Source organism: Myotis myotis, unplaced genomic scaffold, assembly GCF_014108235.1.
Source record: "Myotis myotis isolate mMyoMyo1 unplaced genomic scaffold, mMyoMyo1.p scaffold_m19_p_13, whole genome shotgun sequence".
In the NCBI taxonomy this organism is placed as follows: domain Eukaryota; kingdom Metazoa; phylum Chordata; class Mammalia; order Chiroptera; family Vespertilionidae; genus Myotis; species Myotis myotis.
The window spans coordinates 3,119,448-3,147,386 of NW_023416317.1; the positions used below are offsets into that span (position 1 = coordinate 3,119,448).

At 41.6% G+C, this 27,939-nt stretch overlaps 1 protein-coding gene and 1 pseudogene across 9 annotated transcripts in view; one reads left to right on the forward strand and one right to left on the reverse strand.

The window, feature by feature from the left end:
* Positions 1–27,939, reverse strand: part of MITF (melanocyte inducing transcription factor) — a 247,335-nt gene that overhangs the window by 42,157 nt on the left and 177,239 nt on the right. The window lies entirely within an intron of this gene.
* Positions 1,687–20,868, forward strand: LOC118668557 (annotated as a pseudogene).

Below are 27,939 nucleotides of genomic sequence, written 5' to 3' on the forward strand. Positions count from 1 at the left end.
TACATGTAGAATGCATTGTTTAATCTATAAATATACACTTTAAAAACAAAAAGGATATTAAATGTAAATGAAAATTTAACAAAAAGGAAATGAAATGTACAGTAAAAAATGAAAATCACACTAGAACTCACCTTTTCATCCATCCATCTCTCCATCCCTCTACCCCTCCATCCCCCCAACCATCCATCCATCCCTTCACTCCTCCACCCCTCCACCCGTGCATCCCTCTGAGCAGTAAAACTGTTTCCTGGAGGTATTTCTTCAGACTCAGGCAAACACTTCATGAATTCACTCAATTAAAAATTGCCTGGCTACCCAAGCTTTGCTATTACGTCTCTATGTCACATTCAACTTACTTTTCATGACATTCTTTTTCTTGAAAACTCGTGGGTTTTCAGATTGGGAGATAAGTAGAGGGTTCCATTTAAAGTCCCCACTCACATTCCCACTCACCAGTAACATCAGCCTGTCCACTGGCTTGTGTCCCAGCAATGACCTCCTCCTATGAGATGTGGGTCCTTTTTGGCACTTTGTTCCAGAAGAGGCCTGTCTCATCACAACTGAACACTATTGGGAACAAATCCCTCACCTCTACGTATTCTTGAAATTCTGTCATGAAATTATCTGCAGCTACAGTATCACCATAAATTGGCTGTCAGGTCAAGAGCCAAAGTTTTGTTCGACAACAAGACATTTTTTTCCATGAACAACTTGGTGGAGAACTGAATTGCTCGAAATGGGAGACGTTCAAGAACCGAGGTTTGACTCTATTTATTATCTGGCCCTTCACAGAAAGTGTGCCAACCATTAATCTCTAATAACAAAAATATGGGAAACAAATACCAAATATGCAATGAATTAAATTCATCACGAGGCAACCACATAAGTTCAGGGTTCCCGAACCTGCACAGCAGTGACCCTGGGGCCAAATAGCGCTTTGTCGTGGGGCTGCCCTGTGTATTGTGTTGTAGGATATGGAGAATGTCATGAAAAGTAAGTTGAATGTGACATAGAGACCCTGGTCTCTGCCCAGTAGATGCCAGTAAAGCCTTCCCCCAATACCAGCTGTGACCTCCAGACCTTCCAAATGTCCTGTGGGGGCCAACCTACTCCCAGTAGAGAGCCACTGCAGTAGATGGACACAACACAGCACTAAAGCCCTTACTTTATGAAGGGAAAGTTCCTTACGGAAGTAGGAACACCAAGCAGGTTAGAAACAGTACATACACAGTGATCCCAAATTGGCTTAAACATGTTTATACATATGCAGAGACAAAAAGACCAGTTACAAATCACTCAGCAAAGTCTTAGTAATGAATATCCTGTGATGATGAAATTATAAGTGACTGTTACTTTATTGATTCTTTTCTATATTTCCTATTATATACATGGCGCCAATTTTGTAATTTTAAAAAATGTAAATTCCACAAAAAGTAAGTTCTGTGGATCTGGACCAATAAAAATATATTCAGGTAGAATTCCTCTACTGAAAATTTTGCAAGCAACAATGAAACCCATGAAGTTGTTATATCATCATGAAATTTGCCTCATCTCAACTTTTACTTTACGTACTTGGTCAGATTAAGACGACCCTGGTCTTCATGATTTTTTACTCTAACATTCAAGCTCAGTCTGTATCGTATTTGACACACGATGGTTCTGTAGATGGTGGCGATTCCTGGCTCAATGGTGCCCTTACAACAGGCCATTGTGAGGACCCTGCAGCCCCCCGTGATGGGAGGTGTGAGGGGGGCATGCCACATGCTACAACTTTTCCATGCGCCCCAGTTTAGCACTGCTCAGAATTGCAGACTCCTTGTTTTAGCATTTCCCCCAAATGCCCCCATTGTTTGCAGTTTATCGGGTATTAGAGATCATTATGGCCCAGGCAGATAAACTTCTTTTCATGAGGACCGACACTCTCAGAAAACTGGCAGTGGTCAAGTGTGTCAGAGATGAAAAGTTTGCCCCAGGCCTACGCAAAGGTCAGCCAGAAACGAGAGCTGCATGCTGCAGGTTTAAAGGTCAAGTCCTCAAGAGCTGACAACTGGCACAAAGCAGCTGCCTTGTCATAACACAGACTTCAGGACCTAAATCATGAGGCTGGGGTCTCCTGTGTTTGCAGGTCACTGTCTGGGGCAGTGCTGAAGACTGTACAGATATGTGAGGATGAAATCCCCATTTGGGATCAACAACACAACAGTAACGGCGGCTCAAGAGCACTTTCGGGCTGTGCTAGGCGCTGCGCTAAGCTTTGCACGCAGATGCTCTAACTACCCCCACCTAACGACTCAGTCATTCATTCAATCGTTTCCAGGGCACTGAGGTGAGACAGAACTCAAGGAAAGCTCCTGATCCCACAGAAACCAGGTTTCGGTTCTGAAGCAGCAACAAACTCAATGGAAACAAATCAACAAAGAAGGAGCCGTGCGGAGAGCAGCAGCAGCTTGAAGTGGGAGAGAAAGCAGCCAGCCACTGGGAGGGAGGGGGGCCTCTCTGGGGGTGCCAACCAGCTGAGACCCCAATGCCACAACGAGGCCAGCTGTGCACAGCACCAGAGGGGCTTTGATCCCGAGTGGGAGCTGGCTTGGCACGCAGGAGGGACAAGGACATCAACAACCACGCCACAGGCTGCGCCGTGACAAGGTCAGCGCGTGACCTGGGAGAGGCAGTGGGGCCAGATGCTTACAGGGAGCTCTGTGGCCTCTGAAGGGATTTGACTTTTTTCCTCTGTACATATAAGAAGTCTTGGGAGGTTTAAAGCAGAGAAGTGAGGTACATGACCAGAGAATGTGGTAAAGCATCACCCTGGGGTCAATGTGGGTGGGAGGTAGAAGTGAACACAGGAAGAACAATTAGGAGGTTCTTGTAGCCACAATCCTAATGTTGGGGATGCCTTATACTCCTATCAGGATGAAGTGGGCTTGCATCACATCTAATTTAAGAAAAACACATACATTAAGGACTTTATTATGCAATGTTCCGAAAGTCTCACACCACCATCAAGTTATTATAAATGATGCACACCATTATAATATCCCATATATGCCTGCTTGGAGCATACAAACTAAGTATATGGCCAAGTGTCAGAGCACAATGGAGAGGGGTGGTCTGGTATTGTTAATATCTGGATGGAGTTTCACATAGATCTCAGTTCAAATCCTAGGCAAGTTGGTTCAATGTTAGTTTTTTTGGGTTTTTTTTGTCTGTTTGTTTTTTTAAATATGTTTTTATTGATTTCAGAGAGACAAAGGGAGAGAGAGATAGAAACATCAGTGATGAGAGAGAATCATTGATCGGCTGCATCTCACATGCTCCTCTGCTGGGGATGGAGCCCGTAACCGGGGCATATGCCCTGACCAGGAATTGAACCATGACCTCCTGGGTCATGGGTCGAAACTCAACCACTGAGTGACACCAGCAGGGCTGCTTCAATGTTTTGAACTTCAGTTTTCTATATGCAAAACGAGATCATGGATACTACCTACCTAGTAGTTGCTGATCTTGTTAAGTGATAAAAATACATAAAAAGTACTCAGCAGACAGTACATGCTCAATAAATAATGTTCTCTCTTACTATTAGTCTTGTACTTTTTGCTTTCACATTCAAGTAGACCAGTGTTAGATCATTTAGCTCATCCATCTCAAAACAATTTAAGGCCACCTTGACGGGTGGAAAGGGCAGAGAGAAGGGGACACATGTTAGGCCTCTTTTCATCTTGGTCTCTTTAGCTGGCTCAACTATCATGGCTAGATGGTAAGGGTAAGAATCAATGGAAAGGAACAACAGGAAATAACTGTTGACCACCTATGAGTCTCAGATCCAAGGAGGATGCCTTGTCCATTAACGGAAGGATAAGAAACGTCATCACTGCTGTGAAAGCTTAATTCAAAACCCAAGACTTCATATCACCTTGAGTTCTGGACAGCAAGGTGGGCAGGAAAAGTTATGCTACCAAACCCAATGTCCAGGTGACAAAGCTTTAAATATGAACATATCACATCATTTTTTTATAATAATAAAAATGTAACTGCAATCTCTAACATTAAAATAATGGCAAAGTACGTACATTCATTTTAATTTTATGCAATTACTGAAAATAATATATGTGGAGAATATACAGCAGTATATAATAATACACAATTTGAAAATTAAATGCAGATGTAAAAGCATAAAAGCTATGAATTCACTGACCCAAAAACATATTAATTGAAAAAAAGGAAGAAAATTATATTTTAAAATAGTTTTGTATCAGAATAATTTAGTATGATATTTTCATCCTTCCAAACTTTCTGGTATAATTATGATAATAAGAAATTGCCATTTATTTTGGCCGAGGAGGTAGCCTCCTACTGGAGAAGCGGGAAATATAGGCATTTCTTTTCCAGCCTCCCTTGCAGCTCAGGAGTGAACATGATTTAGGATCCACCAATGAGATATACTTGCAATGACTCCGGAGCTAGAGAGGAGTGGAAAGCACAGGAAGATGTCACGCTGCAGGAAGACTGAGTCCGTAGGGGGAGGGGCCAGCAGAGCAGGTTCCAGTGGTTAATCTCCAGACCAATTCTGTGCTGTGGTTTGAGGTACAGCTTCTGGCAACATGGTTCCAAACCTGGTTCTTCATATAGAAATACTAGAGGCCCAATGCACGAAAATTCATGCAAGAGTAGGCCTTCCTTCCCCTGGCTGCCGGCACCAGCTTCCCTCCCGCACCTGGGACCCAGGCTGCTTTCCTCCAGCTGCCAGCAGGCACCCAGAACCTGGGCTTCGCTCCGGCCCTGGCTTCGTCCAGAAGGACATTTGGAATGACGCCTGGAAGGATGTCCAGTCTAATTAGCATATTACCCTTTTATTATTATAGGTGTACATACTTAAATATGTATGAATATGTGCCTATATATAAATGCAAGCTATCCCCCCAAAATATATACACACTTTAACAGCTGGTAGCTCAATTTTGTAAATGAAATATATTTTAATAAACACTGCCTTTATAATTATTCAAAGTGTGTGTATATTTTTGGGACACCCTGTATATTTATTTACATGTATATAAAGGGGAATTATTATTCATTAATTTTTATGTAGAAATGTTTAACACAAACAAGAACTATATGATATGAGTCATTGTTATTATACCTGATTATGATGTACACTTCTTATATTTAATGGAACACAGGCTCTAGCTTAGAAAAGAATTCTACAACATGGAAAAACCTCAAATGAGTGGATTCTTAAGATTTCCTTCCATTGGAAGCAAGTGAAATGAATTGTTAGCATTTTTCTCTGGGCCATATCTTACAATCAAGTGTAATAATCTGGAAGCTATACTATTTCTCTTTAACTTTGGAGAAAAACGTGACTGATTATGTTTAACACCCATATTTATATCTATGCCTTTCTCAGTGACTGACCCACAGAACACAGAAGTTGTTACATAAAGATGTTTATATTTCATTAGAACCTAGTAAACTATGATTTATATCTCCTTCTATGCTTAGTAGAATACATTACTCATAGCACGGGGTTCAATAAATATCTGTTCAAGTATTGAACTGATACGAACAAGCCGGGATAGTTCATTATTTTCACAGGTTAAGCCCCACTAGAGGAAGTCAAGCTCAGGGTTCCTTGACTTAGTCTCCTATTTTAACAACTACCCCTGTGCACAGCACCCAGCCCTTAGCAACCACCTTTGTTCATGTATTTACTCATCCAACACTGCGCAATGATGGCATCTACCCAACTGCCACCTCACCAGTGGATGGAGAACCCTGAAGTCTGAGGTATCAATGAGCATGAATCGTGTGTGTGTGTGTGTGTGTCTCTAATAAAGGAAGGGGAGGAGGGCAACCTCAACAGAAACAATGGGGAAGGCCATGAAAATCACTTTTCCTAAGAAGAGGCATTTTGTTAACTCACATTTAAAAAAGAGAATTCCCTTTCTCATTTAAAGTAATCCATTGAGTCACAGTTAATAAAAAATTACTATCAAGTCTCTACTGCATTCGCGAAAGCCAGTCACAGCTGGATGGCATCGTGGATCCCAAGGGCAACCCACTGGCCCAGCATACATGCGGGGACGCCCGGCACTGCAGGCTCTCCCTCACCAGCGAGCTGAGCTATTATTTACATCCAAAGAGGTGACTGCGGCACCCGGAACAGATGCAGTCCATCACTGCACACGATGGTCAGGTATCCCAAGGGCTGAAATCCAAGTCACCTTCATGCAAACTCAACAATGCACTGTTGTCACTGCTCCATTCCCTCAGCCTTTTCTTTGGAACCATAGAAAAGCCTTACATTACAAATGCAGGGTGAATGAGCGCTCACAGAATTCATCCCCTAAAGAAAATGATGGCACATGACAGGAAATGCAATCCATGGCAAGCTCCCTTCACACAGACAGATGTGTTGTTCAAGCATCAGTAACACTATGATGTTCATTAAACAGGGATAAAATAAGCCCATTAAAAAAACCTTAAAGACAAATAAAAATCCAGGCCACGAAGCCCCATCTCATGCTTCTATTTCTACTTCCTATAATTAATCAATTTTAGAGTTCACGTGGATTTTCTATGCTTCCAGACTAACTCAAATAGAATTAATAAAATATAATTACATACATCTGCTTATCAAATGCATATGCTCCTGCAGTTTCTTTAATAATGTGAACTTTCCAGGTCAAGACACCCACATCTCCTCTCTTTTTAAGAAGCAGCCACCTCATGTCCCATTCTATTATAAATTTTAAATCATTCCAGATTGAAGGCCATTTGAATGATTGGCAATTTTCACTATTATAAGAAAGAAAAATTACATATACTGCATGCATGAACATGCCCTCTGTCCCATGGGCTTCTGGCGGGGGCCTTTAAGAAAGCAGATCACTGGGAAGGAGAGTGCCTGTTTGATGTTTGAGAGGTGAGCCCAACTCCCTGCAAAAAGGCTCTTCCCTTCGTATTTCCAACAGAGGACCCCAGTGCCCATGCACCCTCACACAGCACTGACTCCAACAGGTTGGAGAAGCTTTTTTTTAACAAATTTGTGAGCAGCTAACAGAATCAGTGTCACACTTTCTTTGGGAAATAGTATGAAGCTTGACTTCAAAGAAACCATAGGAGACATTACTGCCCTAAAGATAATTACAGTGTGAAGAAAAATCGCAACACAGAAAACAACTAAGAAATGGCCAAAACAGCCCTGGCCAAGTGGCTCAACTGGGTGAAGCATCGCACCGTACACCCAAAGATGGCAGGTTTGATTTCTGATCAAGGCACACACACACCCAGGTTGCAGGTTTGCTCCCCAATCGAGCACAAGGAAGGCAACTTATTGATGTTTCTCTCTCTCTCTCCCAAATCAATAAACATGTCCTTGGGTGAGGATTAAAAAAACTGTCCAAGAGAGCCTTCGAAGGAGTTAGCTGAGAGGACAGTGCTGGTTGCGATGTGCCTCACTGCTTCTCTTTTCCTTTAAGTTACCCTCCTCTAAAAATTAAAAATTTATTGAAATATAACTGACATAATGTAATCTTAGTTTCAGGTGTACAGCATGATGTATATAAGATGAAATGATCACCACACAGAGTACAAATTATTTTTTATTTTTATTTTAAAAATTTGTGCAGAATGAAGTAACAGCTATCTTCCTGCACCCTGGAATGAAAACAATTAAAAACTGTCTGTTTGCTTTGGATTAACTATTGGAGATGACAACCAGTCCTGCGTTCTCCTGTCCAGTCCCTCCCCGCACTCCCCAGGGGCACCAAGACCTGCATTTGTCGTGTAATGATCCAGCCCATGTCTTCGTGCATTTACAACATAGCAGCTATGTAGTCTCTATGTTATTTTGTGTGATTTTCTTAAAAAAATAAATAAATGTTGACAATATGTATGTCTGAACCCACTTGTCTTCATCACTCAGCATTGCATTTCTGAATCTATCCACATTGATACAAATACTCTCATTTTCTTGATGCTGAGTCCATGCGATCCATCACTCACTGATAGTCATTTAAGTTGATTGCAATTTGTTGTAAACACATATGATATTCAGTTCATGAATCCTTTAGGGTTTCTGTAGGGTATAAATCTTAAAGTGGAACTATTAGATCGTAGGTTCCACATATTGAAAACTTTATTACATGTTGCCAAATTACAACCAAGGTATCGGTACACTCTATGCTCACACTGGCAACATATGAGGGTTCTGATTTCCCTGTTCTGTCCAAACAGGGAATTATCAGACTTTCTAACTTTTGCCAATTTGAATGTTTGTTGTAAAATAATATCTGCAGTTCCTCTGATTAGAAAGCAGGTTGAGCTTCTGTGAACTGTCTATATTCTTTACCTTCGTCTTGTCCCATTGATTTCTTACTGCTTTTCAAGAGTTCTTTATATATTCTAGGTCAGTGATGGCGAACCTATGACATGTGTGTCAGAGGTGACACGCGAACTCATTTTTTTGGTTAATTTTTCTTTGTTAAATGGCATTTAAATATATAAAATAAATATCAAAAATATAAATCTTTGTTTTACTATGGTTGCAAATATCAAAAAATTTCTCTATGTGACACGGCACCAGAGTTAAGTTAGGGTTTTTCAAAATGTTGACACGCCAAGCTCAAAAGGTTCGCCATCACTGTTCTAGGTACTAATCCTATGCTGTTCCTTAGGTCATTGATGTTGGTTTCACATTTATTGTCTTTTAACTTTGTGTTTCTGTAGCTCCACCTGCCTTTCTTGAAACCATGCCTACATACAGCACTGCCCTCATCAGTTCTCCAGAACAAAGCAAAAGTGCTTATAAAAATAAAACGTACGTTCTAAAAGATTTCAAACAAAATTATGTTTAATGATCTTATTAGTGAACTATTCCATAAACATTGTAATGAAGTTGTCAATCTATAATATCTGGTTTCTGAACATTGGAAAATCGCTGTTTTAAATGAGAACTTTTGTTTACAAATAGATTCACTATTTAAACACAATCACTAACTATGATATTCAAATTCAATACCAAACATTAAAACCTGTATGATAGCTAAGAATCACCTCTGTGGCACTCAACTTGCCGCTTATGCAAAGGTCATGCAATCATAATTTTTACGTTCCAACATTTATAATACCACCTTGGAAAGTGTGGTTAGAAACTTAACAGATTTTAGCAGCTGGTAAAGGAAATCACCATAGTCTATAACCAGAAGCATCAAATACATTTTCTAAGGACCTAAATAATAGTAAACACATTTTATTACATAAATAATCTACCTCACAGTGACAATGTATCAAATGTGACATCATTTAAAGTACTTAGCAAAGTGACGGACACATATTAAGTAGCTAATAAATAAAAGCTGCTGCGTTTACTGTAAACATGTGGTCAAGAAGCAGAATTGGGGCTGTGTTGACAGCTCCTACTATAAATCATTCCCAACAGTCTATGGCTGGCAGTCTCCACTCTAGATCCTTCCACTTGGGCATCTTATAAAATAAGAAAACAAAAACACAGCCACTGTCCTTCCGGACAGATCTGTAATCCACGTCAGAATCTCCACAGTTTAATCAGTTTTGTGACAAGCATTCTGAAGTCACTGCCTAAATGGTAAATAATTATATCATTAAAGACCATGTTTTTAAAAAGGCAGAAAGATTTAAAGATTAAACAAATGGACTTGTGCATAACTCATCCCTCTGCTATTTGGGAAAATTCTGAAATGTCTCAAAGAAATTATTTTAAGAGAAAGAAACCTGGTGGAATTCCAAATAATGGCCTTTATTAATCAGAGTGGTAAAGCAAACTTTCAGTTTTACCTCCCCGAAGACTGACGCCACAGACATGACTAGTCACCATTAAATCTTACTAACAACAGCAGAAGAACCAGCTGGAGGGCGGACATTGCCTAACTTTAAGGCATACTAGAATGCTACAGGAATCAAGACAGTTGGTATCAGTGTCAAGATAGATCAGAGGACAGAGAGTACAGAAATAGACATCCACATGCATGGATCAACTCATCTGGCAATGTAATGGAGAAATGACAGTCTTTTCAACAAATGGTACTGGGCAACTGGACATCCGCATGTACAAGGATGAACTTTACCCACATCTTCCAGCAATACAAAAATTACTTCAGAGTAAATCTTAAAATCTTAAAATGTAAAACATCTAGAATAAAACATAGGGGGAATTTTATGATCTTGGGTTAGGCAAGGAGTTCTTAGATATGACACCAAAAGCATAATAAAATAATAAATGGATAAATTTGGCTTTGTCAAAATAAAAAAACTGCTCAACGTACACTATTAGAATGAAAAGACAAACCACAAAATGGGAGAAAATATTATATCTGATATAGGACTTCTAGATCCAGAATAAATAAAGAACTCTCAAAATATCTATAATAATAAAAGTGTAATATGCTAATTAGACTGGACGTCCTTCCAGACGACCTTCTGGATGAAGCTGGGGCTGCAACAGAAGCCTGGGTCCTGGGTTCCTGCCGGAGGCCACAGGGAAACCCAGGTCCTAGGTGCCAGAGGGAAGCCGGTGCAGGCAGCTGGGGGAAGGAAGACCTACTCTTGCACGAATTTCATGCATCAGGCCTCTAGTAATAAAGTAAACAGCCCAATTAAAAAATGGGCAAACTGCCCCAAAAGAAATGTACAGATAGTAAACAGGAACATGAGACAATGCTCTACCTCATAAGTCATTAGGAAAATGTAAATTACAACCACAATGAGACAGCATTGTATACTTATCAGAAAAAGAATTACCAATTCAAGTGTTGGAGCAGATGTAAGAAAATGCAGCCCTCATACACTGCCAGCAGGAATATAATATGGGCCCAGCTAGTGTGGTTCAGTGATTGAGTGTCGACCTATGAACCAGGAGGTCATGGTTGATTTCTGGTCAGGGCATATGCCCGGTTGTGGGCTCAATTCCAAGTGCGAGGTGTGCAGGAGGCAGCCAATCGATGATTCTTTCTTATCATTGATTTTTCTATCTCTCTCTCTTCCTCTCCTTTCCTCTCTGAAATCAATAAAAATATTTTTAAAAAAGAATATAAAATGGCACAACCAATTTGGAAAAGTTAAGAATGCATTCATGAAAAGATTTGTACATAAGTATTTATTGCAGTTTTACTGATCATACTTAAAGACTGGAAACAACCCTGAATGTATGTCAACAGATGAATGGATAAACAAACTGTGGTATATCCATCTAAAGGAATACTACTTAGCAATCAAAGGAATGAGCTATTCATCCATGCTGCAACACTACTGAACCTCAACTTAATTACATCTGAGTGAAAGAAGCCAGACTCCTCCCCCACCAAGAAAAGCCTACATAATGTATAAACCCATATTTATTAAACTCTAGAAAATTCACACTAACCAATGAGGAGGAACCACATCAGTAGTGCCTGGGGATGAGAGGACTGAGCAGGGTGGGAAAGAGGAATGCTAAAGAGACACCAGGAAATGTTGAGTGTGAAGGGATGTTCATTATCTTGACTGTGGTGATCATTTCACAGGTGTATAATACATCAAGGTTTATCAAATTCCATATTTCCACAATATGTGCAACTTATCATCTATCAATTATGCTTCAATAAAGCTGTTTTATACATTAACAATAATTAGTAGTTACTGAAACGGTGCTATTAATGTGCTGTGGTAACACACACACACATACAAACACACACAACATGCTTTCTTGCCAGCCTCTGAGATAGGTATTATTTATGTTTACTCCTGTTTTACAGAGGAATGAAGAGAGGAACATATCATGTGTAGACTAAGATTTCTTCCACTCCATTAACTCCGTGTCACACTGACTAGTTAATATATCCTGGGGACTGTCTTCAGAGCCAGGATCGAGCGAAGCTGTGGGAGCCATGTGGTCCTTCCGTCATGTTACTTACACAGAAGAGGGCATAAATAAGTAATGGCAGTTTTAAGGATAAGCTGGTTTGTACAGTAAGTGGACTATAAGGATACTTCTAGGAAGGAGTGGGTGGAGAGTGGAGAGGAGCAAAGAGGTCCAGGAAAATCTTCCTGGAAGGCAGTGCTCAAGCTGGACCTTCGAGGCTGAGCAGGGTTTGTCCAAAGATGGATGGAGGCAGAAGGGCAGACAAAAGAAGACATGGTGAGCATAGTCTCTGCTTTCTGCTATTTTTCCTGCTGGTCAGTGCCTGGTCTGACCAAATATGTACACAAACTACACCTACATCTTAGGGGAAAATTGTTCCTGTGATACACATTAAACTTTCAACTCTATGGTTTCGTAATAATTGAAACTAAAATCCATAAAATGTGGTCAACTTAAAAGGGAAATGTAGCCGTAACCGGTTTGGCTCAGTGGATAGAGCGTTGGCCTGCGGACTGAAAGGTTCCAGGTTTGATTCCGGTCAAGGGCATGTACCTTGGTTGCGGGCACATCCCCAGTGGGGGGTGTGCAGGAGGCAGCTGATCGATGTTTCTCTCTCATCGATGTTTCTGACTCTCTATCCCTCTCCCTTCCTCTCTGTAAAAAATCAATAAAATATATTTTAAAAAAAGAAGCACATGTCCATCATTTCACTTTAAAAAAAAAAAAAAAAGGAAATGTAGTTCCTGAACTCTTTGAAGACTCACAGACCAGAGCTTATAAACTACAAACAAAATAAAAAATGATAAAACATGCCAGTGTTTTAATTATTTTAAGAGTAATTTATTTAAAATTCAAAAACAAATGCATTGGGATTTTGGGAGGCTTTGCCTTTAAAAAAATAAAGTATATATTAAAATGTTCCAGAGGCAATTCCAATTAAATATCATGAATTGCCAATAACCAAGCCAAAAGGCAAGATCTCTACAAACAAAGAGCTGAATGTGTTGCCATCTCAGTGCTGAAAGGTTATGAGTATAACGAAAGACTGTAGTCATTAAAAGTAGCATTTTTGTCAGAAGATCAAACTAACGTCATATTTTTTTAAAAGAAGCCTCAGGCTGGTTTTCCAAGGGTCTGTTTTGTAGGAAAATAGCCTCTGAGCTGTTTAACCCTTCCTTTAGAGAGAATACACCTCTCCCACAAACCCACTGGACAGCCGGTCACTCACACGTAAAACTCACGGTGAGGAGTGAGTCATGAATTAAACTTCAACCCCCTTTAATATGCATTAAGGCCATGGTGTCTCCGAGTTGCCAAGGCCCCAACAGTAAGTCAAGGAGACCAGTTCCACGCTCTCTTGAAGTTAAGACAGCTTTAAGTATGACTATATTAAGTGTGAAATAGCTATGAACTTACATAAATAGAGAGAGGAGGAGGGAGCACAATGACCTGTGACGCAGAAACAAAAGAAAAACTCCAGGCAGGAGCAACCACGCAGCATGAGTGTATTTCTTTCTGGTGGATGCCATCCCTGAGGGAAAGGGCCTCACTCCCACTGACGCCACCTCTCAACAAGGGGCACCCTCTGGAAGGGTGGCTCCCTCTCCTGCCAGCTGGACTGGGGCTGCCTTTGGATTTCCAATGTAAAGCCAATGGGACTACGACCACTGGTCCACACCTTGCCAACCAGACCAGGCTGCGCCCCACTGCTGACCCCTTACCTTCGCAGTGGACAGCTCTAAGTTCCCAACACTGACTGACTCTTGCTGAGATAAATGGGTCAGGTGACTGCCTGTACCACATGAGCTCTTACTGAGGCAGGAGTGAGCAGCTATACCAAGCTCACACCACACCACGTTTCTACAGATATCTGGATTAGATAGAGGGGGCGACATGTTACATGTCTATTTTCAGAATTTTCTGTAAATTAATTGCTTTCTTCATCTGCTTATAATGTGTGCAGAAGTGTGAGCTACTCATAGGATAGGACCAGCTGACCTGTCTCCCACTGACCCTGAACACCAAGTCACCCCCATGGGCACACACCAGTCACTCGAGGGTGCTCTGGCAAAGATGGTCTTAAAGGAATTCTATGGTTGGGAGGGGAAGGAGAATGAACAGAGTCACAGGGAGGGCATAATGGAAAAAACTTGGGTTCTTGAGCAGAAAAGACTACTCAAACCCATAATATTTATCTAAACCTTGGAAAATAGAAATAGAAAAAATGATATAAAAACATCTATAATAATAAAAGGGTAATATGATAATTAGACCGGATGGCCGAACGACCTTCCAGATGACATTCCAGACAACCTTCCGGATGAAGCTGGGGCTATGAGGGCCAGGTGGCAGCTGGGGCTGCTGCTGCTGCCTCAACTCTCAGAACCCCTTGCACGAATTTTGTAATTTTGATAAAGAACCAAACCAATTGCATTAGTAACACGCTACTCATACTTAGGAAAAAAAGGATCCGAATAAAGTAAATGCTACTAATGTTCACCTGGACAGAGACAAAGTCTAAGGATATATTGGATTTTTTAAAATCACATTGGTTGGTATCACTGCTAATTTGGGTAAAGAATAATTTCTTTTATATAGCTGGTCTAGAAGTATGTTTCTTGAAATTACAAACAACCCAAGTCATAGTTATATAGGAAGTTATACAGTAGCAACTTTCATCCAAAGAGTTCAGTGTACTTCACACATATTTCATTTCTTCCTCACAAGTTTTTTTTAATTGAAACAACTTTTCTGAAGAAATTTAAAAAGAAGGGCTTCTCTTCTGCACAGCAAAAGAAACCAGTAACAAAATGAGAAGGGAGCCACTGTATGGGAGAACATATTTGCCAATGATACATTCAATAAAGGATTAATTCCTAAAATATATAGGGAACCCATACAATTTAACAAAAGGAAGACTAACAATCCAATTTAAAAATGGAAAGAGGAACATGTGACACTTCTCCAAAGTGGACATACAGATGGCCAAGAGACATATGAAAAAATGCTGCCCTAGCTGGTTTGCCTCAGTGGATAGAGCGTCAGCCAGCAGACTGAAGGGTCCTGGGTTCGATACCAATGGAGGGCACAAGCCTGGGTTGTGGGCTCGATCTCTAGTAGGAGGCGTGCAAGAGGCAGCCAATCAATGATTCTCATCATGGATGTTTCTATCTCTCTCCCTTTCTCTCTGAATTCAATAAAAGTATATTTAAAAAAAATGCTCAAAGTTATTAACCATCTAAGAGATGCAAATTAAAATGACAATTTTCACCTCACATCTGTGAGAATGGCTATCATCAACAAATCAAAAAATGACAAGTGCTGGTGAAAATGTGGAGAAAAGGGAACCCTAGTACACTGCTGGTGGGAATGCAGAATGAAGTAGCCACTGTGGAAAACAATACGGAGCTTTCTAAAAAATTAAAAATGGAACTGCCATTTGACCCAGTGATCCCACTTCTAGGACTATATCCTAAGGAACCCAAACACCAATCAGAAAGAAAATATACACCGCTATGTTCACAGCAGCACAATTTACAATAGCTAAGATCTGGAAACAGCCCAAGTGCCCACCAGCAAATGAGTGGATAAAAAAGCTGTGGTACATTTACACCATGGAATACTACCCAGATGTATAAAAGCATGGAGGGATCTGGAGAGTATCATACTAAGCGAAGTAAGTCAGAGAAAGATAAGTATCATATGATCTTACTCATATGTGGGATTTAATGAATAAAATAAACTGATGAACAAAATAGATCCAGAGACACAGAAGCATGGAACAGACTGTTGAATCTTAGAGGGAAGGCAGGCAGGGTGGATGGGTGGGAAGAGATCAACCAGAGAACTTGTAAGCCTATATGCATAACCCATGGACACAGGCAACAGAGTGGTGAAGGCCTGGGGTAGGGGGTGTGGGTGGGCTAGAGAGGTCAATGGGGGGGGGGGAGAGGGCATTTGTAATACTTTCAACGATATTTTTTTAAAAGGGGGCGATTCTGGTGCTTAACATATTTTAAGGCCAGTTTTCCTCTGTAGCTATCACTTTTCCAAACAAATTCTTCTAATTTCAACAGGTAACAAATACTGTCTCTATGACAGACTTCATCAATCACTTTTCATTCGGTCCACCTATCACATCTCTTTAGTAAGCTTTGCCCCTATCCTTTATTTGCTTTAATTATGTTAAACTTTTGTTCTTGAGTAAATTATCTAGTCAAACATTCAAATCATAACTTCCTCTTAATGTATTCACCGTGCTGCTTCTGCCTACTGAAATATGCTTTCAGCTACCCTTGTTGTCTTCCAGCAGCTTCTGTCGACTCCAGCTGGAAAAGAAGGTCACTAGTTTGCCCAGCATCAGCCAGTGTCACCTCCTGAGGGGATCAGGATGAACAGGAAGAACGGAGACGTGGGAGGTGTCTGGTTAAACAGCGCCAGGAAGGATGAGAAGAAACTCAGGTAATTATACCACGTTTTATGCAAAGCTAATTAAGGAGACACTCTTTGGTGGGGGGCTTATAAGGGAGAACATAGGTAAGAACAAGACAGGGAAGTATCACAATTTTTTAAATGTGGAGAGAAAGTTTATCATCAAGGCAAAAATAAACCAGCCACATCAGAGCTGTGTGAGGTGAGGAAGGGGCCACCATGCGCTGGGATCTCAGAGAGAGGGTGGCAGAGAGAGCCAATCAAGGCTTCCTGCCTCAGCCCCTAGGGCCCGCCAGGACTTGCTCTGAAGACCCATCCTTTTCCTTCTCCCCCAGACCAGCAGCAACCACCTCCTCCAAGCACAGACCCCTGCACCCCCCGAGGCCAGCAGCCTCTGAACACAGCTGCCTCGGAGTTTATCACCAGCAAGGACGCTTCCTGAGGGAGGCCTCCTGGGTCCAGGTCTGGGAACAGAAGGCAGACGGGTGGCGTTTGTATAAATGCTCTTAAAGGGGGTGTCTGAAAACATATGTGCGTTGCAATCATGTCCCAGGCAGAGCCCAAGGACAGACACCACCCAGAGGTAACTCAAACCAAAAGCCAGTGGCCTTTGAAATCACTCCTGTCAGAAGGCACCTGCGTTTGTTTCTCTCCTGCCTAACACTGGCTGACGCAGAAATTCAGGCCTCCTAAAGACACAGCATGTAAGTCCACAGCAAAACTGTCTCCGGGTGCCTCCAAGAGGGCCGCGCACCGAGGCCAAAGCAGGCGGCTGCAGTGAGCCAGGCCCGAGCTCCGGGCAGCTGCGCTCAGACCCAGAGTTCCCGAGACGAGGATGCTTCCGAGGGCCATCTGCTTGTGCGGACCCAAAAGGTACACCAGGTTCTCACACTTTACAAACGCTGGACTACACTTCTTACGTTTGGCTAAATCTGGCTCCTCGGGTCTATACCGCTCCATGGGTCCTCACTGCTCTTAGGACAAAGATAACACTCATCAGGACCTGGCAAGCCCTGCCCACCTCCAGCCTCAGAAGGAAGGTACACCCCTGCCCCCTCGGCACCGACCTTCCACTTCCCTTTTGTTTCCTGGGGCTGTGGAGACTCTGGCACCACATCTGTCTCCTCTTCTAGCAGTAAGCTTTAGGAGAGCACATGAAAATCCTCACACTGCCCTGGCTGGTGGGCTCAGCGGTTAGAGCACCAGCCCATGCACTAAAGCACCCAGGGTTTGATTCTGGTCAAGGGGATGTGCCTGAGTTGAACTTTCAATCTCCTGGGCGTATGCAGGAGGCAACCAATAGATATCGACGTGTCTCTCTCACATTGATGTTTCTGTCTGTCTCTTCTCTCTCTCTCTTCCTCCCTCTTTTCCTTGCATTCTCTCTAAAAACCAATGGAAAAAAATATCCTCTGGTGAGGATTAACAACAACAAAATCCTCAAACCAAGGACAATGCCTTGTACTTTGTTTTGTATGTTAACTCCTACTCAAGATCTTTATAACAATTAATATAGAATAATTGTGAGTAGTAGATTTGACTGTGAATCAAGTAGATTTGACTTAGCTAGTTCATTCATTCATTCACTTACTCATTCACTCACATTCAATAAGAATTTATTCATGAGGGATTACTGTATATTGGACATTATGTAAAATGCTCAGGACCAGAGGTAAACAAAAGAAATATGGTCCCAACTCTTAAATATCTGAACATTAGGTCCACCAATTATTAGCCATGCACACAGACCTGCGGTCAGCAAGCTCTTCCTACAAATCCCAGAGAGCAGTTGTTTTCAGCTTTGCAGGTCAGGAGGTCTTGGTGCACCTGCCCACGCCAGGAGCGTGAGAGCAGCCATGCAGCCCATAGAAATGAATGAGCAGGCTGTGTCCTAGCACAGCTTGACTGAGACAGATAGCAGGCAGGAGCTGGCCCATGGACACTGTGTGGCAACCCCGTCTAGAGCAGTTATTTAGTCTCTACTCTTCAGCTTTCTTCTATATGGAACGTATAGTGTGTTATGGAGTCTTCCCTCTCCCTCTCAACAAGGCTCCATTGACTTTCCACCAAACTTTAGCTGAAGCCTTCTCCTCTGCCTCCTCAGACTTCTGAAGCCAATGCTTGCATCATTTACTCCGCAAATGATTTCGATAGACCCCCATCTCCGATCACATTCCTCTAAAACCCGTTCCCCCACCTCCACTAGCTCCCAGCAGCATCGGCCTGACTATCCCTCACTTTCTCTAAAAGGGAGATAAATGAGCAAACATATAGAAACAGATGCAAACACATGTTGTCAATGGCTACCCAATACCCACTACATGGGATCCAAGAGCCTCAGCATCACCCACAGGCCCTTAACACTTCCTCGGCTCACTGTGCTGCAGCACCTCCTACTCTCTCAATCCCACCTTCCAGCATCTTGCATTTCACTGCTCACACCACAGTCCAGCAGACGCAGTACAGATTCATTCTTCCCTTCTGCCACACCTTTATTCCAGTTCTGGGGGACCTGTCCACTCGCCCTCCAGGACGACGCCCTCCCATTCCAGGCGAGCTGCAGGCCCCTGTGGCCACAGCGCTCCCACAAGGCAGAGCCACGGCCTTCACTTGTGGCAAAGTCAATGTCAATGTAAGAAGGGGTAATATTAACAGCACCAGCTAATCCTGAGTGCTTTCCTACGTGTGCTTTAAGACTGCACTCAGGCTGAATGGATAAAAAAACATGACCCATACATTTGCTGTCTACAAGAGACCCACCTCAGAAGAAGGGACTCACACAGACTGAAAGTGAAGGGATGGAAAAATATCTTTCAGGCAAATGGAAAGGAAAAGAAAGCTGGGGTAGCAATACTTATATTGGACAAAATAGACCTCAAAGTGAAGGCCATAACAAGAGATAAGGAAGGCCACTTCATAATACTAAAGGGATCAATACAACAAGAAGATATAACCCTGATAAACATATATGCACCCAATGCAGGAGCACCCAAAATACATAAAAAAACTCCTGGAAGATATCAAAGGAGAGATCGACAACAATACAATCATAGTAGGGGAATTAAATACACCACTGACATCACTGGATAAATCCTCTAGACAAAAAATCAGCAAAGAAACAGCAATCCTAAATGACTCACTAGATCAGATGGACTTAACTGACATCTTCAGAACACTTCACCCCAAAGCCACGGAATATACATTCTACTCAAGTGCTCATAGGACATATTCAAAAATAGACCACATATTGGGTCACAAACAAAGTCTCCCCAAATTCAAGAAGATTGAAATCATACCAACCATCTTCTCAGACCACGATGGCATAATATTAGAAATAAACTACAATAAAAACAACCCAAAATACTCAAACACTTGGAAGCTGAATAGCATGTTATTAAATATTGATTGGGTTACCAATGAGATCAAAGAAGAAATTAAAAACATCTTGGAAACTAATGACAATGAAAACACAACAATCCAAAACCTATGGGACACAATGAAAGCAGTCCTGAGAGGGAAGTTTATAGCTCTACAGGCCTATCTCAAAAAACAAGAAAAAATGGTAGTAAATCATCTAACTCTACATCTCAAAGAATTAGAAAGAGAGCAACAAGAAAACCCCAGAGTGAGCAGAAGGAAGGAGATAATAAAGATTAGAGCAGAAATAAATGACATAGAGACCAAAAAAAACAATACAGAAAATCAATGAAACCAAGAGCTGGTTCTTTGAAAGGATAAACAAGATTGACGAACCTCTAGCCAGGCTCACCAAGAAGCAAAGAGAGAGGACCCAAATATAATCAGAAATGATAGAGGCAAAATAACAACAAACCCCACAGAAATACAAATGATTGTTAAACAATACTATGGACAACTCTACTCCAACAAACCAGGCAACCTAGAGGAAATGGAAAAATTCCTAGAAAAATAACAACCTTCCAAAACTCAATCAGGAAGAATCTAAAAGTCTCAACAGGCCCGCCTTCCCCTCTGTCCTGCCGTCCTTCCTTACCCAGTGCCCGTCTCTCCCCGTGTGTTTCCCAGATTGGACCCTGCCGCATACACACAGTCGTGTGTGTGGCGGCAACAAGAAGTACCGGGCCCTGAGGCTGGACGTGGGCAACTTCTCCTGGGGCTCCGAGTGTTGTACGTGCAAAACGAGGATTACTGATGTTGTCTACAACGCATCCAACAATGAGCTGTTCCACACCAAGACCCTAGTGAAGAACTGCATCATGCTGGTTGACAGCACAGCGTACCGACAGTGGTACGAGTCCCACTACGCACTGCCCCTGGGCCGCAAGAAGGGGGGCAAGCTGACTCCTGAAAAGGAAGAGATTTTGAACAGAAAGCGACCAAAGAAAATTCAGAAGAAATACGATGAGAGGAAAAAGAATGCCAAAATCAGCAGTCTTCTCGAGGAGCAGTTCCAGCAGGGCAAGCTGCTTGCATGCAGCGCTTCAAGACCAGGCCAGTGTGGCTGAGCAGATGGCTATGTGCTTGAGGGCAAGGAGCTGGAGTTCTATCTGAGGAAAAGCAAGGCCCGGAAAGGCAAGTAAGTCCTCTTCCCTCTATCTTAGCCCGTGTAATAAAGGCGTTTATCCTAAAAAAAAGAAAGAGAAAAAGAAATTGAAGCGGTCATCAAAAAGCTTCCAGCAAACAAAAGCCCAGGACCAGACGGCTTCACAGGGGAGTTTTACCAAACATTCAAGGAAGAACTAAAACCTATCCTCCTCAGACTACTACAAAAAATTCATGAGGAAGGAACACTTCCAAGCTCATTCTATGAAGCCAGCATCACCCTAATACCAAAACCAGGTAAAGACAACACAATGAAAGAGAATTACAGGCCAATATCCCTCATGAACATAGATGCCAAAATCCTCAACAAAATCCTAGCAAATCGGATCCAGCAGTACATCAGAAAGATCATACACCATGACAAAGTAGGATTTATCCCAGGGATGCAAAGATGGTACAATATCCGAAAAACAGTAAATGTGATACATCACATAAACAAATTGAAAGAAAAAAACCACATAGTCATATCAATTGATGCAGAAAAAGCATTTGACAAAATCCAACACCCATTTTTGATAAAAACTCTCAGCAAGGTGGGAATAGAAGGATCATACCTCAACATAATAAAAGCCATACATGACAAGCCCCCAGCCAACATCATACTCAATGGACAAAAACTAACACCATTTCCCCTAAGAACAGGAACAAGACAGGGATGCCCCCTCTCACCACTCCTGTTCAACATAGTACTGGAAGTATTAGCCATTGCAATTAGACAAGAAGAAGATATAAAAGGCATCCAAATTGGAAAAGAGGGAGGAATACTGTCCTTATTTGCAGACGACATGATATTATACATACAAAACCCTAAAGACTCCATCAAAAAACTACTAGACTTAATACATGAATTTGGCAATGTAGCAGGATACAAAATTAACCCCAAGAAATCTGAGGCATTTCTATACACCAATAGTGAACTTTCAGAAAGAGAGACTAAAAAAACAATCCCATTTACCATCGCACCAAAAAAATTAAGCTACCTAGGAATAAACTTAACTAAAGAGGTAAAAGACCTCTACTCAGAAAACTACAGGACGTTGAAAAAAGAGATAGAGCAAGACATAAACAGATGGAAGAACATACCGTGTTCATGGATTGGTAGAATCAACATCATTAAAATGTCCATACTACCCAAAGCAATCTATAAATTCAAAGCACTTCCCATTAAAATACCAACGGCATATTTCACAGATCTGGAACGAACTCTCCAAAAATTCATCTGGAATAAAAAAAGACCTAGAATAGCTGCAGCGATCCTGAGAAAGAACAAAGTAGGTAGGATCTCAATACCAGATATCAAGCTGTATTACAAAGCCACTGTTCTCAAAACTGCCTGGTACTGGCACAAGAACAGACATATAGATCAATGGAATAGAATAGAGAGCCCAGAAATCGGCCCGAACCAATATGCTCAATTAATATTTGACAAAGGAGGCAAGAACATACAATGGAGTCAAGATAGTCTCTTCAATAAATGGTGTTGGGAAAATTGGAAAGATACATGTAAGAAAATGAAACTAGACCACCAACTTATCCCATACAAAAAAATAAACTCAAAATGGATAAAGGACTTAAATGTACGATGGGAAACCATAAAAATTCTAGAAGAATCCAAAGGCAACAAAATCTCAGACATATGCTGAAGCAATTTCTTCACTGATACAGCTCCTAGGGCACTTGAAACTAAAGAGAAAATGAACAAATGGGACTACATCAAAATTAAAAGCTTCTGCACAGCAAAAGAAACCATCAACAAAACAACAAGAAAGCCCACTGTATGGGAAAACATATTTGCCAATGTCATATCTGATAAGGGCCTAATCTCCAAAATTTATAGGGAACTCATACAACTTAACAAAAGGAAGATAAACAATCCAATCAAAATATGGGCAAAGGATCTAAATAGACACCTTTCAAAAGAGGACATTCAGAAAGCCAAGAGATATATGAAAACATGCTTAAAGTCACTAATCATCTGAGAGATACAAATCAAAACAACAATGAGGTACCATCTCACACCTGTCAGACTGGCTATCATCAACAAATCAACAAACAAGTGCTGGCAAGGATGTGGAGAAAAAGGAACCCTCGTGCACTGCTGGTGGGAATGCAGACTGGTGCAGCCACTATGGAAGACAGAATGGAGTTTCCTCAAAAAACTAAAAATGGAACTCCCATTTGACCCTGTGATCCCACTTCTAGGAATATATCCCAAGAAACCAGAAACACCAATCAGAAAGGATATATGCACCCATATGTTCATAGCAGCACAATTCACCATAGCTAAGATCTGGAAACAGCCTAAGTGCCCATCAGTAGATGAATGGATTAAAAAACTGTGGTACATCTACACAATGGAATACTATGCTGCTGTAAAAAAAAAGGAACACTTACCATTTGCAATGGCATGGATGGAACTGGAGAGCATTATGCTAAGTGAAATAAGCCAGTCAATGAAGGAAAAATACCACATGATCTCACTCACTCATGGATAATAAAGACCATTATAAACTTCTGAACAAAAATAGATACAGAGGCAGAGCTGCCTCAAACAGATTGTCAAACTGCAGCGGGAAGGCCGGGGAGAGTAGGGGGGTAGAAAGGGGGGGGGGGTAAGAGATCAACCAAAGGACTTATATGCATGCATATAAGCATAACCAATGGACATAAGACACTGGGGGGTAGGGGAGGCCAGGGGATTGTCAAGGGCGGGAAGAAAAAGGAGACATATGTAACACCCTTTGTAATACTTTAAGCAATAAAACAATTAAAAAAAAAAAAAGACTGCACTCAAAGGCCCATCTCTGGAGCTGCGCCGCCTACTGTACACATTAATTCATTCGGTTCCACGGCTCTGAAGCTGGTTCAGGTGCTTCTGCTCTAACTTCCTACGAAAAGTCCTGAAAAACGCCACATTCTGCAAAATCACTCACTTGGATAACAGCAGGGCATTTAGGAGAAAAGACACTTAGGAGCAGACCCATAAAAAATGAGGGACCTTTGTCACCAGAGAATGAGGCAAGCCCGGCCAGCACCAGCCGGAGACTGCTGCGGCATCTGCAGGCTCTAAGCCGCAGGCTCCTTCACCTCCTTCCAAAGGGACACTAGTGCTTCTAATGCAGAGCATTACTTTGAAAATTAAACTGTGATCCTAGATTTTCCCTTCTTTATGGGAGCATCATGTTGACACAGAGAGCCAGGGGTTTGCACTACTTCCTCTGCACACCAGCTTCCCCAGGAGCAGAGCCGGTGGGACAGGGAGCCCTCTGCACGCCCAGGCCCATGCCCTGCAGAGGGCGAGGCTCTGCACACACCGCCTTATTTTAGGTCAAGCCTTTTCTATGGCCAAGGCTTTCTTTTTAAATAACAAAAAATATAAGCTGGAGCTTCCCCCGACTGCTTCAACCATTAACATGCTGTGGAAAAAATGAACCAAAAGGAATTCCAAGTTACTCTAGCATTAGTCTGTACTTACCAATAACATCTGAGATATTCCCATTAATACTGAGCCCATTTTACACATAAACTAATGTTTAGAGTAAAACCTAAGTCCTGACTGCCCATGATTGCCTAATGATAGAGCTAGGATTCAAAGTAGGTTCTTTGGTTCCAGATTTGTATATTCAAGGAAGAAAGAAAGGAGGGAGAGAGATTAACATATATAAAGGTGTCCCCCAAAGGGGAAAAAGAGGGAAAATTGAAAGATCACTAAAAAAGGAATGCCTTTGAGAGAAAACTAGTCAATACTCTCTCTCTCTCACATACTTTCTGAAGAAGATAACTAACATTAGTATTAGTATGTAAACTAAAGGAAATGAACAAAATATATAGAGAAGTGAATTGCATTTATAATCCCTCCTGACCTGCCCTCATACTCACTAATCAATCATAAACATTCTTACCCTCAACTGGTTTTCTGCTTAATAAAGGAAAGAAAATACAAGCAACCACAAATTAAGTCAGACATAAAATTTCATGTTAGTGATTTAGGGAGCCTGAGAATTAAGTGTTTCATAGACATCTGTGCAAACAGACTTGTGGCAATTTTCTCAGCCCCTCATCAGCTTTACTACGAGTCTGTGCTCAGTTCCTGCCGGAAAGGCCTCAGGAAAGCGTGAGAGATGCACAAAGTGACAGCCAGGTTTCAGATTACTGCTGTGATAATGAAATAACTCCAATGCACTTGATATATTACACAGAACTATGCAATAATGTATACAATAATCTAAATAACAACAAAAGAGGTTTCCCAGCTCACCTTTTGCCTCCCTGAAGGAGAAACTGTCACATGAACTAGCAGAACTGAAAGCATTACATACACTGAGGTTCTTTCTCATAACATGTTTTGTATACAGGGGTAGGCAAAAGTGGGTTTACAGTTGTTTGTATGGAAAAAGACATGCAGGTTATGATTATTACAATAGATTTATTAACTCAAAAGAATGTCACAATGCAACTGTAAGCCTACTTTTGCCCACCCCTGTATTTAAAATAAACCTAATGTTTCTTTCAAGGGCTTTAAAGTCCGTTGTCATCTTCATCTTCTCACAAATGAAACTTCAGCGACCTGTAAGTCAGCAGGTCTCAAGGAGAAAGAGGGCAGCTCACTGTCCAAACCAGGAGGAGGAGATAGGACGACTGAGGCCAGAAAGGCACTTCCTCAAGGTCACACAGGCCATGCACGGCGTGGCCCTGGCGCTGCTTTCGGGCTGCAGTCCTCATTGAACAGAGCAAATGTGTCAAGATCCACTGGAGGGAGAGAATACCCTTTGGTCTTAACTGAATAATACAGATCACAAAAATAAGATACATGGTTTAACAGCAGAAATGAAAGGCAGCAGGTGGCTCCTACTGACTACAGAACACTTAGGTGACATGTACCTAAAAGGTAAAAATATAAAAGAAAAAATAAAGTATAAAAAGGGAAGACTACAATTTTATATGAATTACAAGGTATGGGATGGGGAGCAGCAGAGCCTCAGAGGAGACATGAACATATCACATAGGAAGAGTCACGTAATTGCCATGCATGTGAGGCTCAATAAAAATAATTGAGCACTTTTATTAGAGACAATAACTATGAACACAGACAGTGTTCCCGTCAGTTGACTGGCTCTGTAAAGTGGGCCCTGGGACTCACTTTATATTAAATTTACTTTGACTCTCCACTTGCCTAAAAATAGGAATGCTTTCAAAAGTGAACAGTTAATAAAATCATGTATTGTCAATTATATTTAACCAGAGTTCCAGAACCAAAACTATTGACTTCTCAGCTTGTAAGTAAAATTTTAACTTCAGAATCAGAAAGAATTTTGACAACCTGACACCTAATAATTTTTCTCGAAAATGTAACCCCAATTTTTACCACTTTCCCCAGAATTTTTTAGAAGCATTTAACAGTTGCCTAATTTGAAGTAATGGGTATAATTTGGAAGAAAGTGAAAAACTGTGCCCAAGCATCCCACTCACTGCCCCACAGAAAAAGTCACTGTTAGGGAACCTGCATCTCCAGATGATTTTTCAGAATGAAAATTTCTTGCTGCTGAAATGTAGCTCAATAGTTGTCAGTTAAGTCTTTAAACACCCCTTTTGCCTCTAGAGAAATCAATGCAGAATCAACTTCCCCTCCTTTGCCAAAGCATTAACATTTTGGTCATTTCTCAAGAGCCCATTATGTGGCTCAATCACTGTGGACTTGGTGTGTGTCTCTGGTAGAAACACTGACTACAGGGATCGGCATTAATGAGGACTGTGCCAATGCTAAGTGCTTTGCAAGCCTCATGTCACTTATTTCTCACCATGACACTGAGCTGGGGACTTCTGTCATCCCTGCTGCATAGACAAGGGAATTGACGTGGGAAGGACTTGGATGCAGCCCATCTAACCCCGGGTCCCCTGCCCTACATGAATGCTGCAGCCAGGGAGCAGGTGTGGCACATAATCAAACCCCTTTGGGCAAGAGTTCTTTGAATGAATTTTAATTGAAAAATGGAAACCTGAACAGAGAAGCGAAGTAGGTCCAGGAAGCAAGGTTCATGGTCAGTGCAGAAGCTTACAAGGGGCACTTTAGGGTTACTTCTGAGTTTTTTCTCTCACAAGAGGGAGGTAAGAAGACACATTGTGTGTGGGGGGAGGAAAAGCACCCCATTCCTACGTGAGCTGCTCTTCCAAAGCTGGGCCCAGCCCGCATGCCGACTGCATGGTGCGAGTGCACGGCCCGCATGCGGAGTGCATGGTCAGGCCTCCAGCGAGCGCACGTTCAGGCCCAGCATGAGAAAGTTTCTTGGTCCCGTGAAGCTTTGAACACTTGTTTGATTCCAACCAGGAGGCAAGCGTGCCACATGCATGGAAGGACTGCCTTCAGGCAGAAAACTAATCCTGAGAAGAAAAAAGAAAACCACTTGTGTTGATGACAAGACTGCAGTGTAAAAGGCAGAGCCAAGAGGACAGCCGGCCAGGGAAGCCCTTTGCTGCCAGGTGACCACCAGGGCCCGCTGCTTGTGAGAGTAGAGATGCCAAGGCCCTCATACTCTGAACAAGCCATTTTGTGTTAGCATTTAATGAATCCAATGTCTAAAAAGAGAGTAGACTCTGAAACTATAATTTAAATAATACTTGAGAGTTTAAAAAAGTTTCCTAAAAAGAAGTAGGTCTTAACTTTTTAAAAAGTCAAATATTTCAAGGCCCTATATGATGAGGCCCTGTGCTCTTAGTTCTCATTAAGAAAATGTAAAAAGTGAGGAAAAAAAGAAATATATGGCATAGGTATCAATTTGTACTGTGTTCATCACAGCAGTCTACATTTATTTTAAAAGAATATATATATATATATATATATATATATATATATATATATATATATTTGCATTTCTGAACAGCTCCTGATGGTGCAGGGACTGAGGCCCTAGAGGACCCTGTGAGAACCATAACCCCAGAATACTTTCCAAGAAACTCCATTAAATACATACTAGAGGCCCAGTGTGCATGAAATCGTGCGCAAGTAGCTCGCCACCTTGCTGCACGAGCTGCGGGCCCTGTCCCACCACTGA